General features: G+C 50.8%; 1 long non-coding RNA gene across 4 annotated transcripts; it reads left to right on the top strand.

The window, feature by feature from the left end:
• The first annotated feature begins 397 nt into the window (after positions 1-397).
• LOC109262783 (uncharacterized) lies at positions 398-12,518 on the top strand. Of its 4 annotated transcripts, none has more exons than XR_008417051.1 (4): positions 398-510; positions 8,183-8,272; positions 8,733-9,432; positions 11,773-12,518. It is a non-coding gene; the product is annotated as an uncharacterized LOC109262783 (long non-coding RNA). The 4 variants fall into 4 exon arrangements; XR_008417050.1 differs by having other exon boundaries at positions 12,027-12,518; XR_008417049.1 differs by lacking the exon at positions 11,773-12,518 and having other exon boundaries at positions 8,733-8,880; positions 9,175-10,250.
• The last annotated feature ends 3,231 nt before the right edge of the window (positions 12,519-15,749 follow it).

Genomic DNA, 15,749 nt, shown 5'->3' on the forward strand with positions numbered 1-15,749 from the left:
CGCCACGCGTCCGGGAGAGGCCGGGCCCTGGCACCTGCTGGCTGCTGGCGCGCGCGGCCACCCCGGCGCTCGAGGGCCCCGTTGGCCCGGGGACGCTGCTGAAGTCACACGCCAGACGACCGAGGCGCCGCGTGGGCCGAGAAGCCCGCGGGCTCGCCCCCTGGAGGTTGGCGACGTCCGCCCCGGCCGAGAGTGCCGCGCGGCAGCGGAGAGGGGCGTGGCGGCCGCAGGCCTCGCCGGACCCGCACAGGGTCGCGGGAGGGGGGCCGCGCTAGCAGTCTTTTGAACCTAAGTCCCGCAGCGATTGGCCAGCCCAGAGGGAATTGCAGCCAGTTTCACAGAGGAGGAAACTGAGGACCAGACTGGGAAGTGACTTAGACAAGGGCACACGGCCATACTTGGCTCCAGGCGCTTCTCCTGGCGCCCGCTCTTTCCGCGTCGCCACGAGGTCTCCACGGAACCCCATGTTACAAAAGCTGTCTTCTCGAGGTTGGACGAACCCTGCCCTAGGTGAGTCCACGCTTGGGTGCAGCGCTGCTCTGGGGGAACATAGGCGCGACCTGCGTGGTGCGCTCATCCTGACCTGGGTCACACCATGCCCTGGAGCTGCTGATGGACTTCAGGGACAACCACTGGAAGGGAGGCCCCCCTCCCGAGCACCTGAGCAGAACAGGTTTGGCAGATACTGAACCGCTGAGACTCCGGAGAGGAGGGGTTAGTGGACACGGAGGCGGAGGCGGAGGCGGGAGGGATCTTCGCGCACCCCTCTCCCTCTGCAAGCCCGGAAGTGCTGGCTTCCAGCTCCACCGCGATTGTAGCAAGTAATGAACTAGGACCCAGTGGACCAAGTGGCGTAGGGGCACCTGCTCCGTGGCAGGTGCTGGAAGAACAGGGGAGATCGGCTGCCTGCCTCCAAGGAGCCCACCGAGTAGACTACAACAATAATAGAGTAATCAGCACCTGTAGAGCGCTTTGTGGATCGCCCTGCTATTTTTATTTTCATTTCCTCCTGTAATCCTACATGCAAGAGTATGAGGAAGGAATTATCATCTTCATTTGGTTGAGTGAACAGACTCAAGAGAGGGGAGGGGACCTGCCCAAGATTACACAGTGACGGAGATAGGACTTGAACAGAAGTTTTTTCTTTTTTAATTTTTTAAATGGTTATTTATTTTTGAGAGAGACAGAGAGCGAGCGCCTGAGCAGGAAAGGGGCAGAGGGAGAGAGAGAGAGAGAGAGAGAGAGAGAGAGAGAGAGAGAGAGAGAGAGAGAATCCCAAGCAGGCTCCGCGCTGACAGCACAGCTCTCACAAACCCTGAGATCACGATCTAAGCTGAAATCAAGAACCCCTGCTTAACCACCTGAGCCACCCAGACGCCCCCAGAAGTCTTTTTAGATCAGGCACAGCCTTGTGCCTTGGCTCGGTGGCTTCCGGGGTGTAGTCATACCTGCTTCCTTGTTTGAGCTTCACACTTGTCCTAGGACGTGGAAGGACAGCTCTTAGTCCTGGTTCCACAGGTGAGGAGTTGGAATGACTTACCAGTTCTCTTGGGGAGCAGATGCTCCTCTGTGCACACCCTTCCTATTTCCATGTGGGACTTCATGCCTTTGGCCACATTGCTTGAAGCTGTACCCTTGGCAACTCCAGCCCCCATACTCCCCCTGTTGCCTTTGGGTCTGAGTGCCTAGTCTTGTTTTCATGAGCTTGCCGTCAGTCGAGACGGTGAGCTGACAAGTGTCCTGAGCACGAAGGCATGTCCTCTTACTGAGTACCCCCCCCCCCCCGCAAACAGTTGGTGCTTGGTGAATCTGTAATGCCATTAACAACGAATCAAGCAAAATAAACCTTTGACCTGCATTAGAAGAAATTTAAATTAGATCCACAAAAACAGCTCTGTCATCTAGCTATCCAGCATCAGAAATGGGTTGCATTCCCTGTCTCCACGGTCTTGGGTAGGTCAGCCTTCAAGACAGGAAGATGGACCTCAGGACCTTTTCCAGGGCCCCTCCAGTCCTTCTTGGAAGCCATTAAAGGTACTCAAGAACACCAGCCACCCTTCCCCCATGGCTGTGACTTGTCCACTTTTATCTCTCATGGATATTTAAAATCCCAGATTGTTAGCCTCAGCTACCCAGCATCCCTCTTGGCACCTTCCCCGCCATCCGCCGGCATTGTGGGCTCTGGGAATGAGACAAATACTTAATATCAGCTTGAGCCAAATGTAATTAGGAACATCAATCTGCTGCCCACAACCCATGTGACGCGCTCCAAAGGCAGACAGAAAACGTTCCTGATCCCTCACGTGCTGGTGGCTCACCCCTCTTGTCTCATCTCCCCAGTCAGGACGGAGGTCTGGGAGCGTGAGGACCCTCTCAAAGAACTCTGCATCCACTTGCCAAATCAAGGGTTTGGCCCAGAGAAGATACTCAGAAATGCGTTTTCTGTAGTGCAGTTGTCTATACCACGATACCTCCTGCCCCAGGTCTCCCACCCCGCAGCCCATCTTAGTTTGGAGTCTCCCGAAAGCAGAGCCTGAAAAAGGAGTTGGGTGCAGGTGGTCTAATGGGAAGGTGATCTCTGGGACCAGGCACGGAGCTGCGATGGGAGCCGAGGGAAACTGAGGGAATGCCCTGCAAACTGGGGAGTAAATGAGAGTGCGTGACAGCAGCTCTTGTCTCCCCTAGACACTTTGGCACCTCGATGCTTTAGACTATGCTCTCTCCTTGGCCTCGGATGCCTCTACCCCACTTTCTCTGCCTGGCAGACTCCTATTCATCTTTCAAAGCCCAGCTCAAATGGCACCTCCTCTAGGTGGCTCTCCTGACACGACCTCCACAGTGGCCTGATCCAAACTGTGTCATAATGGCCAGAACTAAGTAGATTTGTCCTCTTTGGATGGGCTCTGACCATGTGTTCTCTCTTTCTAATCACAAGGCATGGCTGACACATGGGACATGCTGGGTAACGCCTCAACCAATCCAATAAGACGTCGCCTTTAGCTTCTGCCTTAGTAACCCCTTGGCTCCGGTCCCGGCACCCCAGAGTGAGGCGCTGGGTCTCTCAAAGTCAGGCTCCGCCCTGACTAGCGTGTTCATTTGCCCGGGCGTCATGTTGGGTGCCACCGTATGGAGTGAGAAGGGCTTGGTCCTTGCCCACGGACGTGGGGACACATCCCAGACCTGCTGCACCGTAGCAGGGAACGGAGGGGAATTTCCAAAGCCATGGAGCCCCAGAGGAAGGGGGTGTTCCTCCTGTGCTCACTGGCCGCCTCGTTCATGCCATCCGCTGACCTACAGGCACATCCCGCCTGCCCTTGGGTGCTCGGTCGACAGGCCCCGCAGACCTCACTGCCCCTCAAATCCTTCCCCTCCTCTCCATCTCCACTACCACTGCCGAGTGCAGCCATTTATTTTGCTTGGGCCTCCCTGACTAATCCTCCTGCCTCCTATCTTGTGCCCACCAATCATTCTCTACCCAGCAGCTCAGGCTTCCCTGAGGAAACACACACAGACCTGCCTCCTTGAAATCCATCAGGGGCTCCCTGATGCCTTCAGGATGAAGCCCCAACAGGGCCCTCCAAGGCACACCCCAGCCCCTTTAATCCCTAGGCTTCCTGTCTCCGTGACACGCTTGCCCATTGCTCCCCCCTCAGCGCCCATCGGAGTCTTCCTCTTTCTTTCCTCCGATGCTACCTCCTCCAGGGAGCCTCCCTGGACTATGACCAGGACTGTGATGGCTCAGATGCCAGCCTCTGTGCCACTTTCCATATTCCCGGAGCTTCCTTCTGCACTTTCGCATTGTTTTGTCATTTCCTGTTTGTGTGTTGGGCTTCCTGGAGGAGGAGGAGCTGCTTGAGGACAGGGACTGCTCTTTTTCTCGGTGGTTCCAGCGCATCGCTTCGGCCCTTTCCCTCTATACAATTCTCCTGGTCCCCAGTTCTCCCTTCCTATCTCTTTTCCATTGTCTTCCCAGTCTCTCTCCCCTGCTACCTGCCTCAGTTCCCGAGATCTCTCCACCTCGTGTCGCCACTGCCCCCGCCTTTCCATGCCTCGAATCTGTGTGTCTGTGACCTCTCCACACTTCTGCACCAACAGACCCCACTCATGCCTGCCTTTCCCACTCTGCCCTTCACCCCCCACCCCCTCCACTGCTCCTCATGCCTGGCTGGGGGCTCTCCTTCCTCTTGCCTTCCCTCCGCTGGACATTCATGCTCTCTCTTCCTCCTGTCTGTCCTCCAGCTCTGCCCCCCTGTCCTCTCATGTCTGTGTGTGCTTTTGTCTCTACGTCCCTGTCCCTGCCTCGGTCCGTCTCTCGCCCACTCTCTCTCTCCTTGTCCCTCACTCCCTTTCTCCCTGGCCCCTAGACAATGCACATAATACCGACTTTGGCAAGGGGGCCCCTGACGTGGGGTGTCATCCTTCACCCTGTATCTGAGGGGTGGTGATCGGTGAGCCTCCTGAAAGTAGGCACATCTGTGTGTCCTTGGCTGGGGACACCCTCACCTGGGCCACAGGCTCTTCACCCGTGCCCCACTCTGTGAGCCTGTGTGAGCGCGTGTGGGTGTGTGTGTCCATAGGCGTGCTGCACATATGTGGGAGGCACGGAAGTGGATGAAGGAGGAAGAGCCACAGAACGGGGTTCAGGGAGGGAAGCCGGAGGTCAGCGCCTCCCCGCCTCCTGCCCCCAGTCTGTTCTTCCAGCTCTCTCTGGGGCCACGATGGTAAACAGACACGTTTAGTTGCAGGGAGGGAAGACGGTTTGCACAGGCAGACACTGCACGCGCAGCCCAGAGACAGACGTGTTCCAGAAACACCGCCTACTTGCATAGCGTGCAGCGGTTAAGGGCTGCGCTCTGGGGCCACGATGCCTGGGTTCAAATCCTGGTTTCCCCACACTATCCGCGTGATCAGAACAGTTGTTTGACCTCCTTGTACCTCGGTCTCCTCCTCTCCAACACGGAGAAGAATAACAACACTGGTCGCGGAGAACTGTTATGGGATCTCAGTGACAGAGCACTGGGGACAGGGTATCTGCCTGAGGAGCTTGTGGGTTAGGACTCCTCCGGGGTGCAGGGAAAGGAATCAGGAGGTCTGAGTTCTAGCTCAAGCTTTGCCACGCGTGAGCATGTGGCTTACCAAAGCCCCATGGCCTCGCCAAGCCTCGGTTTACTCATTTACAGAATGAGATTACAGAAACCCATCTACTCTAGAAATACCGACCGGCAAACATTTATTAAAGTTGGGAAATGTTTGGGGCACCTGGGTAGCTCAGTTGGTGAAGCGTCTCACTTGGGCTCAGGTCACCGTCTCACGGTTCGTGGGTTCGGACCCTGCATCTGGCTCTGTGCTGACGGTGCGGAGACTGCCTGGGGTTCTCTCTCTCTCTCTCTCTCTCTCTCTGTCTCTCTCTGCCACCTCCCCACTTACTCTCTCTCTCTCCCTTTTTCTCTCAGAATAAATAAATGAACTTAGTTGAAATAAATAGATAAAGATGAAAAATGTTTGGGAAAAAAAGAAGAAAGGGGAAAAACCACCCTGCCATGCCCCCAACTACCAACAGAGGGTGTGAGCGGTTCCTTGTAAAGAGCCACCTGGGACCTGGGAACCACATATCCAGCCTTGAGTTCCTTTTGAACCTCAACTTTGATCACACCTACATCAGTGGTTCTCAAAGTGTGGGTCCCAGACCAGCAGCAGCTTCGCCTGAGAGCTGGTTATAAACGCAGATTCTTGGGTCCCACACCAGGCTCACTGATGCGGAAACTCTGGAGGTGCGGTCCAGCAGTGTGTTTAAATAAGTCTTCCTGGGATTCTGAGAAACACTGACTTTCACCATAGAGTATGGTGGGCGCCCCATTGGCAGACGGGTAAGAAGGTGCTTTACAAACCACACAGAACCGAGAGGAAGGGGCTGTTCCATTTCCATCTCTCAGGCAACGTACTTGAATGTTAACCTGGCCTTCAAAATCTTAGCCAGAGGCTTTTAAAATCTTTCCACTGAAGACAAGATTACAGGGACGTCAGGGACAGGAGGAGGCGAGGGGAGTCGGCCTGAAACAGCTTCAGAGAGGGGCCGTGGCTTTGGATTTCCGTGCTTTGGCTTGAAACAGTGTGCAAACTCAGTGGTTCCAGGTACCACCCAGGGTTAGCCCCCCTTGGCTTTCCCGAAGATGCCCCCAGGAATGAGAATGGCATGTATCCAGATTGCCTCATGGGAGAGAAGCTCTTCGATTTGGAGGGCAAGGGTGGGGCCTCAAGAGACTCAGAGACGGGTCTCAGAGATCCGCTTACAGCCCAGCCGCCCTTCCCGGATGCACTCCAGCCAGACGAGTCCCCGACAGTGCCCGCACCCCCCCCCCCCCCGCCCCAGGTCCTACTCACTCTCCCCCTCGGTGCCTGATTCCCCTACCGCCGCCTAAGGAATGTTCCGCGCCAGTCTCCTCCAGGTTGGCTCAGCAGAAAAAGCCCTTTCATTCCGAGGATACCCCCGTCACCCGGACACTCTGTCCTCTCCCTTTTCTGAGCTCCCAGCACTCACCAGCTCGTCCATGTTAAATACCCCGAGGTGTCATTGTTGCATTTCAGCCCCTTATCATTTGTAAAGAGCAGGCTTTGGACCAGATGGTGGCCAAGGTCTCTGCCCACTGCAAGATGTGCTGATTCTGGTTCACAAGAACAAGGCTTATCTCCATCCCCGGAAGGAGCTGCCCTTGGCACGTGGGGGCCTTGTGGAAATTTGTGTGTTGGGGGAGGATCCATGTCTATATAAACAATTTGATTGTTTATATCTTGGTTTTCCTGTTCTTTTCCTGTTCTTTATATGTCATTCCTGGTTAATCCGTTACCTTCCACCATGAAAAAAAAGACGAGAACGCTGTTATTATTCGCAACGCCGCGGTTCTTAGGAACCTGCTCGTTATCAGAACGGTATGGATCTGCTCACCTCTGCAGCCCCCTGCTCCTGTTTCTTTCATGCCAGTTGCATCAGTCATGACGCTGCATCATCCGTTGGGTTGTCCAGAAACAGCGGCTTCCCCTGACTTTCTCAAAGCGTCTTCATCTGCTTTATTGATGATGCCCATAAATGCGAGTCTTACCCAATATGTGGGAGACCGAGAAGGATCATTCGTTTTGTGGTCATAAGTTGACCATTCAGAATGCCAGGGTGGGAATGACAAGTGCTTTAGGCCACAGAAGGCTGCACTGGGGTGGAGACGTGCCCTGGCTGGTCACGGAGGCTGGCACCAGGGCTAAGGTCGTTCGCTAACACCCCCGTCACGCTGTGCTGTAGGCCAGAGGTGACACTATGGGCAAATCATGGATGGGCAAGAGCCACCACACAGACTCACGCACAGGGCTCGAGCCCGAGGGTCAGCAGCGGACTGATGGCAGCCCAGAGGCCTGAACTTGTCCTGAGTCTGCACGGGAATCGCTCCTCATCAGTGTGGCAGCCCCATTTCAGTGGCACCATCTCTCGTGCCCTCCACCCTGCAGAAACGATAGCACCAGCCTGATTGTGGGAACCAGCCACCCACCCGTCCGCCCTCTTGGAGTTGAGAGCTGGTTACAGGGCTCTGGGACAGCTCCCCAAGTGTGAGTCCCGGTGCTCCTGGTGGAGGGTTATCTAGCCAACCCCATGCCCCAAAGGAGACGAATGGGGGACTGAGACTCAGGCGGGGTCCAGGCCAGGCTCCCAGGCATCTTGCACTGGGGGCACTGTAGGCCCTGACTGGTCTCAGGTACTAACTAGCAGGGGATTTTAAAAGTTTTGAAGAAGGTACTCCATGAGGTGCGGGCAATACCGTCTTAGGTAGATCTTTGCCGTCCTGGGAAGGGTTTTGTTTTCTGCCTCTTTCTCTCCCTCTCTGCCTTGGCCTTCTGTGCTCAACAGTTCCTCGTGGATTGGCTGGTGTAGGTAAAGGCTAGCTGGAGGTGTCTTCTCCTTAACTTGCTGTTAAGGCAGTGCTCCTCAAACATGAATGAACGCCCTGGGCATCTTGTTAACATGTAGATTCTGGTGCAGTAGGTCTGGGGCTGGACGAACCCTCTGCATCTCTAAAAGCTCGCAGATGATCTCCATCCCCAAACTCTTCCTCAGCCCGGAGCATGGTCTTTAGTCGCCCGCAGCCGCATGTGCTAATTCAAATTCCTAATCGTCTTCCTCCAAACTTCCTTCCCAAAGGACAAAATCCTGCCAGGGCCCCCTGGAGGTGGGAAGATGAGTGTTTTCTGCCATGATCAGACATGGGGACCCAAGGTCAAGGATTTCAAGGTGAGCCATTTCAGGGGCTGGGTCCCTTTAGGTCCATTGTCTCCATCTGTCTTTACCCACAGTCCTAGAGGGGGTTTATGACCATTTTACAGATGAAGTAATGGAGGCTCGGAGAGTTGGAGCCCAAGGTCAACCCAAGAGGCAGTGATGGAGGCAAGATTCGCCTCTGGGTCAGTGTGGCTCCAACCTGGGTTCTTTCTGCCGCACCGCATTGGTCTCTTGTCTTTTTGGACACAGATCCTTCCCTGTGCTCCCCTGCTGCTTAGCTGGGACAGGCCTGTCTTCCACAGTCTCTGTGGTCCCCCAGGGGACAAAGAAAGGAGAGCATGGAAGGGCCCCGACTTTCCTACTTGGGGTTCCCCAGGGGAAGTGTAAGCCAGACAGCACCTACCATAACCACCCAACCATCCACGGAAGGAGAGAGAAACAGCCCGGCCTGCAGCTTTGCCCTGTGTTCCAGGATCACCTCTGCGAAGATGCTTGCTGAGGTGACCACCAGAGGAGCCTCTCCCTGCAGGTGACACTCTGCCCCGAGCCTGCTGGGAAGGGCACAGAGCCCACCGGAAAAATGACTCCTGAGCCAAAGAACACACATCGGTCCCCACACTGTGAGTTTTTGGCACGGGGAGAAGGGAGAGGGGGAGGACGATCTGTCACTGCTGGGGCCAAGCCTTCCCCTCTCTGCACCTCAGTCTCCCCACCTGCAAAATGGGAGCAAAGCTCCCCAGGGTGACAGCACCAAACACGGGTGAGGGTGTGGAGACACAGGGACTCTCCTTCATCGCTGGTGCAAACGCAAGGTGGCACAGCCACTTTGGAAGACAGGGTGACGGTGTCTTACCAGACTAAACATACTCTTACCATACGATCCAGCGATTATGCTCCTTGGCATTTACCCAAAGGAGTTGAAAACCTACATCGACACAAACACCCACACGAGGTGTTTATAGCGGTAAACAGCCTTGTTCGTAATTGCCCAAACTTGGAAGCAACTAAGATGTCCTTCAGCAGGGGAGTGGGTAACCCTCAACAGTACATCCAGACAACGGAATATCATTCAGCACTAAAAAGAAATGAGCTCTCAAGCCAGGAAAAGACACGGAGGAACCTGACACGCATGTCATGAAGTGAAGGAAGTCCGTCCGAAAAGGCCACATACGGTATGATTCCAGCTACATGACCTTCTGGAAAAGGCAAGCTATGGAGACAGCAAACAGATCAGAGGCTGCCAGGGGCGAAGGGGGAGATGGGAGGAACAGGCAGGGCACAGAGGATTTTGGAACAGTGAAACTATTCTGTAAGCTCCTGTAACGGTAGGCACAGGACATCACGCATTTGTCAAAACCCACAGACTGAACGACACCAGGCAGGTACCCTGATGCAAACTATGGACTTTGGGTGACAATGACGTGTCAGTGTAGGTTTATGGATCGTAGCAAATGTCTCTCTCTGCCGTGTGCAGGACGTTGATAGAAAGGCGATGTCTGTGTTTGGGGGCAGGGGTGGGCGGGCAGTCTGTATTTTCTGCTCTATTTTGCCGTCAGCCTAAAACTGCCCTAAAAAATAAAAATCTATTTTAAATGTCTGTTTATGTACTTTTGAGAGAGAGAGAGAGTGCAAGGAGGGGAGGGGCTTAGGTGGGAGACAGAGGATCCCAAGCAGGCTCTGCGCTGACAGCGGAGAGCCTGATGCGGGGCTCGAACTCACAAACCGTGAGACCATGACCTGAGCTGAGGTCGGACCCTTAACCGACTGAGCCCCCAGGCGCCCCAATAAAAACCCATTTTATAAAACGGAGGCAAGGGGCGCCTGGGTGGCTCAGTCGGTTGAGCGTCCGACTTCGGCTCAGGTCATGATCTCACGGTTCATGAGTTCAAGCCCCATGTTGGGCTTTGTGCTGACAGCTCAGAGCCTGGAGCCTGCTTTGGATTCTGTGCCTCCGTCTCTCTCTGTCCCTCCCCTGCTCTCTCTCTCTCTCTCTCAAAAATGAATAAACATTAAAAAAAGAAAAAAAAATAACGGAAGCAAAATGACCAGGTCTCAGGCTAGGATAAACAAGCCTGTGCCCCTGGAGACAGTTTGTAGACAGCAAGTCAGTTTATTAGTATGAGGGACTGGTGATACTATGTTCTTAAATCCCAGCTGTGCCAGAAATCGGCGGTGGAGTTCAGGTCAGTCATTTTGACTTTTTGGGTCCCTGTGTCCTTAGTTGCAAACCAAGAAAAAAAAAACTTGCTCTTTGTTCCCGTCCCCATGACAACCTCTCAGAGAGTAAGTAGTGATAATGATGATAATAGCCACCATTTATGTCTAGGCACTGTGTTAAGCACTCTATACTTATTATTTCATTTAATCCTTACAACCATCCGGATTTTGCAGGTGAGAAACTGAAGCATGGGATTGGGGTAAGGCGGGGAGCAGCAGGTGGGGTGGGGAGCAGGCAGCTCGCCCTGGGTCACCCAGCTAGTCGGTGGCAAAGAAGGTTCTGGAAGCCCCAATGCTTGTATTCAATCTCCAGGTTTACCCCATGCCTTCAGGGGTTGGCCCCCCGTTGCCTGATCCCTGGGGATTAGCTTCATAATAACAAATGAGGACCATAACCAACATCCCTCTAGGACTCACCGTGAGCCAGGACTATCCTTTAAAGCATGTGACATACGTCATCTCACTTATTCCTTACAAGAACTCTGTGAAACCGGTTCTGTTTTTATGCCCACTTTCGGATGAGAAAATTGAAGCGTGGAAGTCAAAGAACAGGAAGCGTCAGACCCAAGAAGGAGGGTGGGGATCAGCGGGTCGGAGTTTTTTATTGAATACTTTGCATCACTGTACCCCGCCCCCCAGGTCCTCGAGCTGCTACGAGGTCAGTAGGGTCAGGCATGAGTGAGCAAGAGAGAGAGAGAAATGCACACTGTGCTGAGCTGTTCCTGCAAAATCCTTCCTTTTGGACCCCAGCAAATCGATAGTCAAGAGAGGCCAAACCTGGGCCCCCAGCGCCCTGGCTCCTGCCACATTCACCCCAGGAGCACCGGGCAGCACTACTGGGCTCCTCCCCCCTTGTGACTTCTGCTGCCACATTCCAGGCCAGGAAAGGAAAGCCAGGAGCAGGGGAGTCTAAGTTGCTCTTTCGCCACGCCACGGAGGAGGCCTGTGGAGAATGGATGGGTCACAGCGTAGGGAGGGGGCAGGCAGGAGCCTGGAGCAGCGAGGCATCCAGGGCCAGAAGCAAGTCTTTGCAGCATGTGACTCCCTGCAGGTGTGACCCGAGGCTGGAGGGGAGGGGACGGCCCGGGGTCTCTACAGGCACCTCCTGTATCCACAAGATTGAGACAGGATTTTAAGTGGGGGGCCCCGCAGAGAGGATGTTTTGGGTGGTGGTAAGGAGCGTCAGACTTTAGAATCAGCCCCATCTGAGTCCAAATCCTGTCTCTGCCACTCGCTGGCTGTGTGACCTTCGTTGAATTACCTAACCTCTCCGGGCCTGTTTCCTCTTCTATCAGAGAAAATGATTGACAGCAGCCACCTGCTGGGGCAAAGTCTGTCCCTGGCCTGGGATGGAGACTGGACAGAGTAAGGACTCAGGATATATTGGCTGCTTATCTGCTATACATTGGGATTCCGAATAATGCCTGCCTTGTTGCGAAGCTTAAATGAGTAGCATCCACGAAAAGTGCTTAGGAAGGACCCCGGCACAGAGAAGGTGCTATCTTTAACATTAACACCCTCTTTGTTCCCACCCTTCTCATGTGTGCAGGGCACCTAGGGCGTGGGGAAGGGGCTGCTTGACTTCAGGATGCAAAGTGCAAAGCTGCCTCCCCACAGCGGTGAAGGAAAGACGGAAAGACGGGGCTGCAGGAATTCGTTAGCGCAATTAACACCGTGAGGCTCCCTTCTGCTCTCACCCTGGTCTGCCTCCCTGCTGGCTTGGGGCCGAGAACCACATGGCAGAGGAAGCAGCCAGGCCCAGGGGATGAGGGGGATGTTGTGGAACCATCGGCTAAGACTGGGGGCCCCCCAGCAGGTATTATTCCTAGCTGGGCAGGAAGGTTCCAGAAAGCAGTGAGGCAGACACAGAGCATCAGGCAGGCCTGGTCTTGGGGCCATAGACAAATGCCTCTTCCAGGCAGTGACCCTTTCTAGTGCATCTGACATCTGATGTGGGGGTCATCCCTTCCCTGACACAGCGAACTTGTAGCTATGCTCTTGCAATGAAAGAAATAATAAAAATGGCTGGAAAAGAAACACAGATGGTAAAAATGTTTTTTTTTTTAATGTTTATTTATTTTTGAGAGAGAGACAGTGTGAGCAGGGGAAGGGCAGAAAGAGAGGGGGACAGAGGATCTGAAGCGGGCTCCATGCTGACAGCAGAGAGTCTGATGTGGGGCTTGAACCCACAAACTGCGAGATCATGACCTGAGCTGAAGCTGAAGTTGGATGCTTAACCAACTGAGCCACCCAGGTCCTCCTAAAAGTGGGTTTTAAAGGTATATATATATATATATATATATATATATATATACACACACACACACACACACACACACATACATACACACACATATACATATATATACATATACATGTATATATATACATTTATTTATTCATGCCAATAAAATTTTTAAAAATAAAAGTATGAAAAAAGGAAAATAGCAATGATTAATACTTTTTAGTTACATTAATATATTTTTGAAAATAGCGAAAAACTTGTATCTCTGTATTAGTCTGTTATAGTAGCAAATAATCACATTATAGCCTCTGCAAATGTGTAAATATGTCTAAATCAATCTTCCCAAATCATATTCAATTCATGACACTAAAGCCATACTTGTCCATTCATCTTTGCTCATAATTCATGAAAGAACAATTATTAATCTTACCCTTGAAGATTCCCTTCCACACGAAGCAACAGATAAACAAATAGGAAAAGTCTTAAATATAAGGATCAATTTGGTAGAGATTATTTCACAACAAAATGTAGAAATTGCAATGTGTTTCTATCTTTGTTTCTTTAGTTGCAACTAAGTGGCTTACAGTGGCTTACAAATGTTTCAATAGTCAAAAATTTCCAGTAAAATACCTTCGCCAGAAACATTTCACTCTATTTGGCAAAACCTGAAGTTTTTCTTCTCCAAAAATCAGAGAAAATGACTGAAAGGTAGAGAATATTGACATGATTGGACCCATTAGAAAGATGACAGAATTGAAGAAGTCATGTGCTATTCTTTATTTTGACAATGACCCTGTAGTCACTGATGATTTTGAATCTACTGAGACACAAACTATGCGAGGAAGTTTGAAAGATCTCACTGTAATTAAGTTGTTCTCCAAACAATCCCATATGGAAACTCACATATACAGGATCTGCTGTATAATTGGAAGTTCTCCATATTGACTCACATGTTGAAAACACTGTTTATTAGAGGGTAAGTAAGCAAAAAATGCTGACTTACAATACACCCCCATCCACACACATATTTAACAATAAATACTGCAATTATTTGGAACTTAGACCATCTAATGTTCTTAAGGAATATTGGCCTGTAGCTTTCTTGTAACATCTTTGTCTGGATTTGGTATAAGGGTAACACTGCCCTCACAGATGGAGTTAGAAGTGTTCCTACCTCTTCTATTGTTTAGAAATTGAAGAAAGATTGATGTTGATTCTTCCTTAAATGATTGGTAGAATTCAGCAGTGAGGCCATTCGGTTCTGGGCTTTGCTTTGTTGGGAGCTTTTTCCTTATTGACTCAGTCTCTTTACTTCTCATAATTCTGTTCAGATTTTCATTTTCTTCTTGAGCCAGGTTTGGTAGTTAGTGTCTTTCTAGGAATTTGTTCATTTCATCTAGGTCATCCAGTTTTTTTGGCATACAGTTAATTGTTCATATTCTCATAATCTTTAAAAAAAATGTTTATTTGTTTATTTTTGAGAGAGAGAAGACAGCGCCTGAGCAGGGGAGGGGCAGAGAGACAGAGGGATAGAGAGAATCCCAAGCAGGCTCCATGCTGTCAGCACAGAGCCTGACGCGGGGCTCGTACTCACGAACTGCGAAATCATGACCTGAGCCAGAGTTGGACGCCCAATCAACTGAGCCACCCAGGTGCCCCTAAGATTGTGTTTTTAAGTATTCGGGGTTCGAACTCACAACCCTGAGATCAAGAGTCTCATGCTGCACCAACTGAGCCACTAGCTGCCCCTTTTTTCTAGTTTCCTAAAGTATAAAGTCACATTCCTGATTTGAGAAGTTTCTCCTTTCACAATGTAGGCATTTACAGCTACAAATTTCCCTCCAAGCACTGCTTTCCCTGAATCCTAGAATTTCTGGTATGTTGTGTTTTTGTTTTTATTGTGTCAAAGTATTTTCTAATGTTCCCATTTCCCTTGTGATTTCTTCTTGGACCCATTGGTTACTTAAGAGTGTATTGTTTAATTTCCACATAGCTGTGAATTTCCCAGTTTTCCCTATTTGTTGGTTTCTACTTTCGTTCCATTGTGGTCAGAGAAGATGGCCTGGATGATTTAAATTTTCTAAGATCCATGGAGGCTTGTTTTGTGACCTAACATATGGTCTATCCTGGAGAACGTTCCATGAGCATTGGAGAATGCAGATTCTGCTGTTGTGGGCTAGAATGTTCTGTAATGTGCCTCCAGATCCATTTCGTTTATAGCTCTGTTCAAGTCCTTTATTTCTTTATTGATCTTCTTTCCAGTTGTTCTATGCATTATTGAAAGTGGGGTATTAAAGTCTTCTATTATTATTGTAGAACTGTATATTTCTCCCTTTAATTCTGTCAACGTTTGCTTCATCTATTTTGGGACTCTGTTGCTAAATGCACATTAGTTTATGTTGTTATAACTTCTTGTTGGATTGACCCTTTTATGAATATACGGCGTCCTTGTCTCTGGTAACAACTTTTTTAAAAAGTTTATTTATTTTGAGAGAGAGAGAGAGACAGCATGGGTACAGAGACAGAGAGACAGAGAGAGAATTCCAAGCAGGCTCCACACTGTCAGTACAGAGCCTGATGCAGGACTCAAACCCATGAAACACAAGATCATGACCTGAGCCGAAATCAAGAGTCGGACGCCGAACCGACTGAGCCACCCAGGCGCCCCTGGTAACAAGTTTTGAGTTAAAATCTTATTTTGTCTGATATTAGTATGTATACCCTCTCAGCTCTATTTTGGTCTCTATTTGCATAGAATATCTTTTTCTATCCTTCATTCCAACCTATTTGTGTCTTTGGGGGGCTTCCAGGATAGGGTTGCCAGATTTAGCAAATAAAAATATAGGACACCCAGTTAAATTTGAATTTCGAGACACAATGAGTAATTTTTTAGTATAAGTAAATTCCATGTACTCTTTGGGATGCGTTTATACTAAAAAAATTATTCCCTTTTTATTTGAAATTCAAATTTAAGTGAGAACCCTATTCCAATAAGAATGTCAAGCCATACACTCTGGAAACTTCTGA

Source organism: Panthera pardus, unplaced genomic scaffold (genome assembly GCF_024362965.1).
Source record: "Panthera pardus isolate Hobbes unplaced genomic scaffold, ASM2436296v1 HiC_scaffold_24, whole genome shotgun sequence".
Classification (NCBI taxonomy): Eukaryota; Metazoa; Chordata; class Mammalia; order Carnivora; family Felidae; genus Panthera; species Panthera pardus.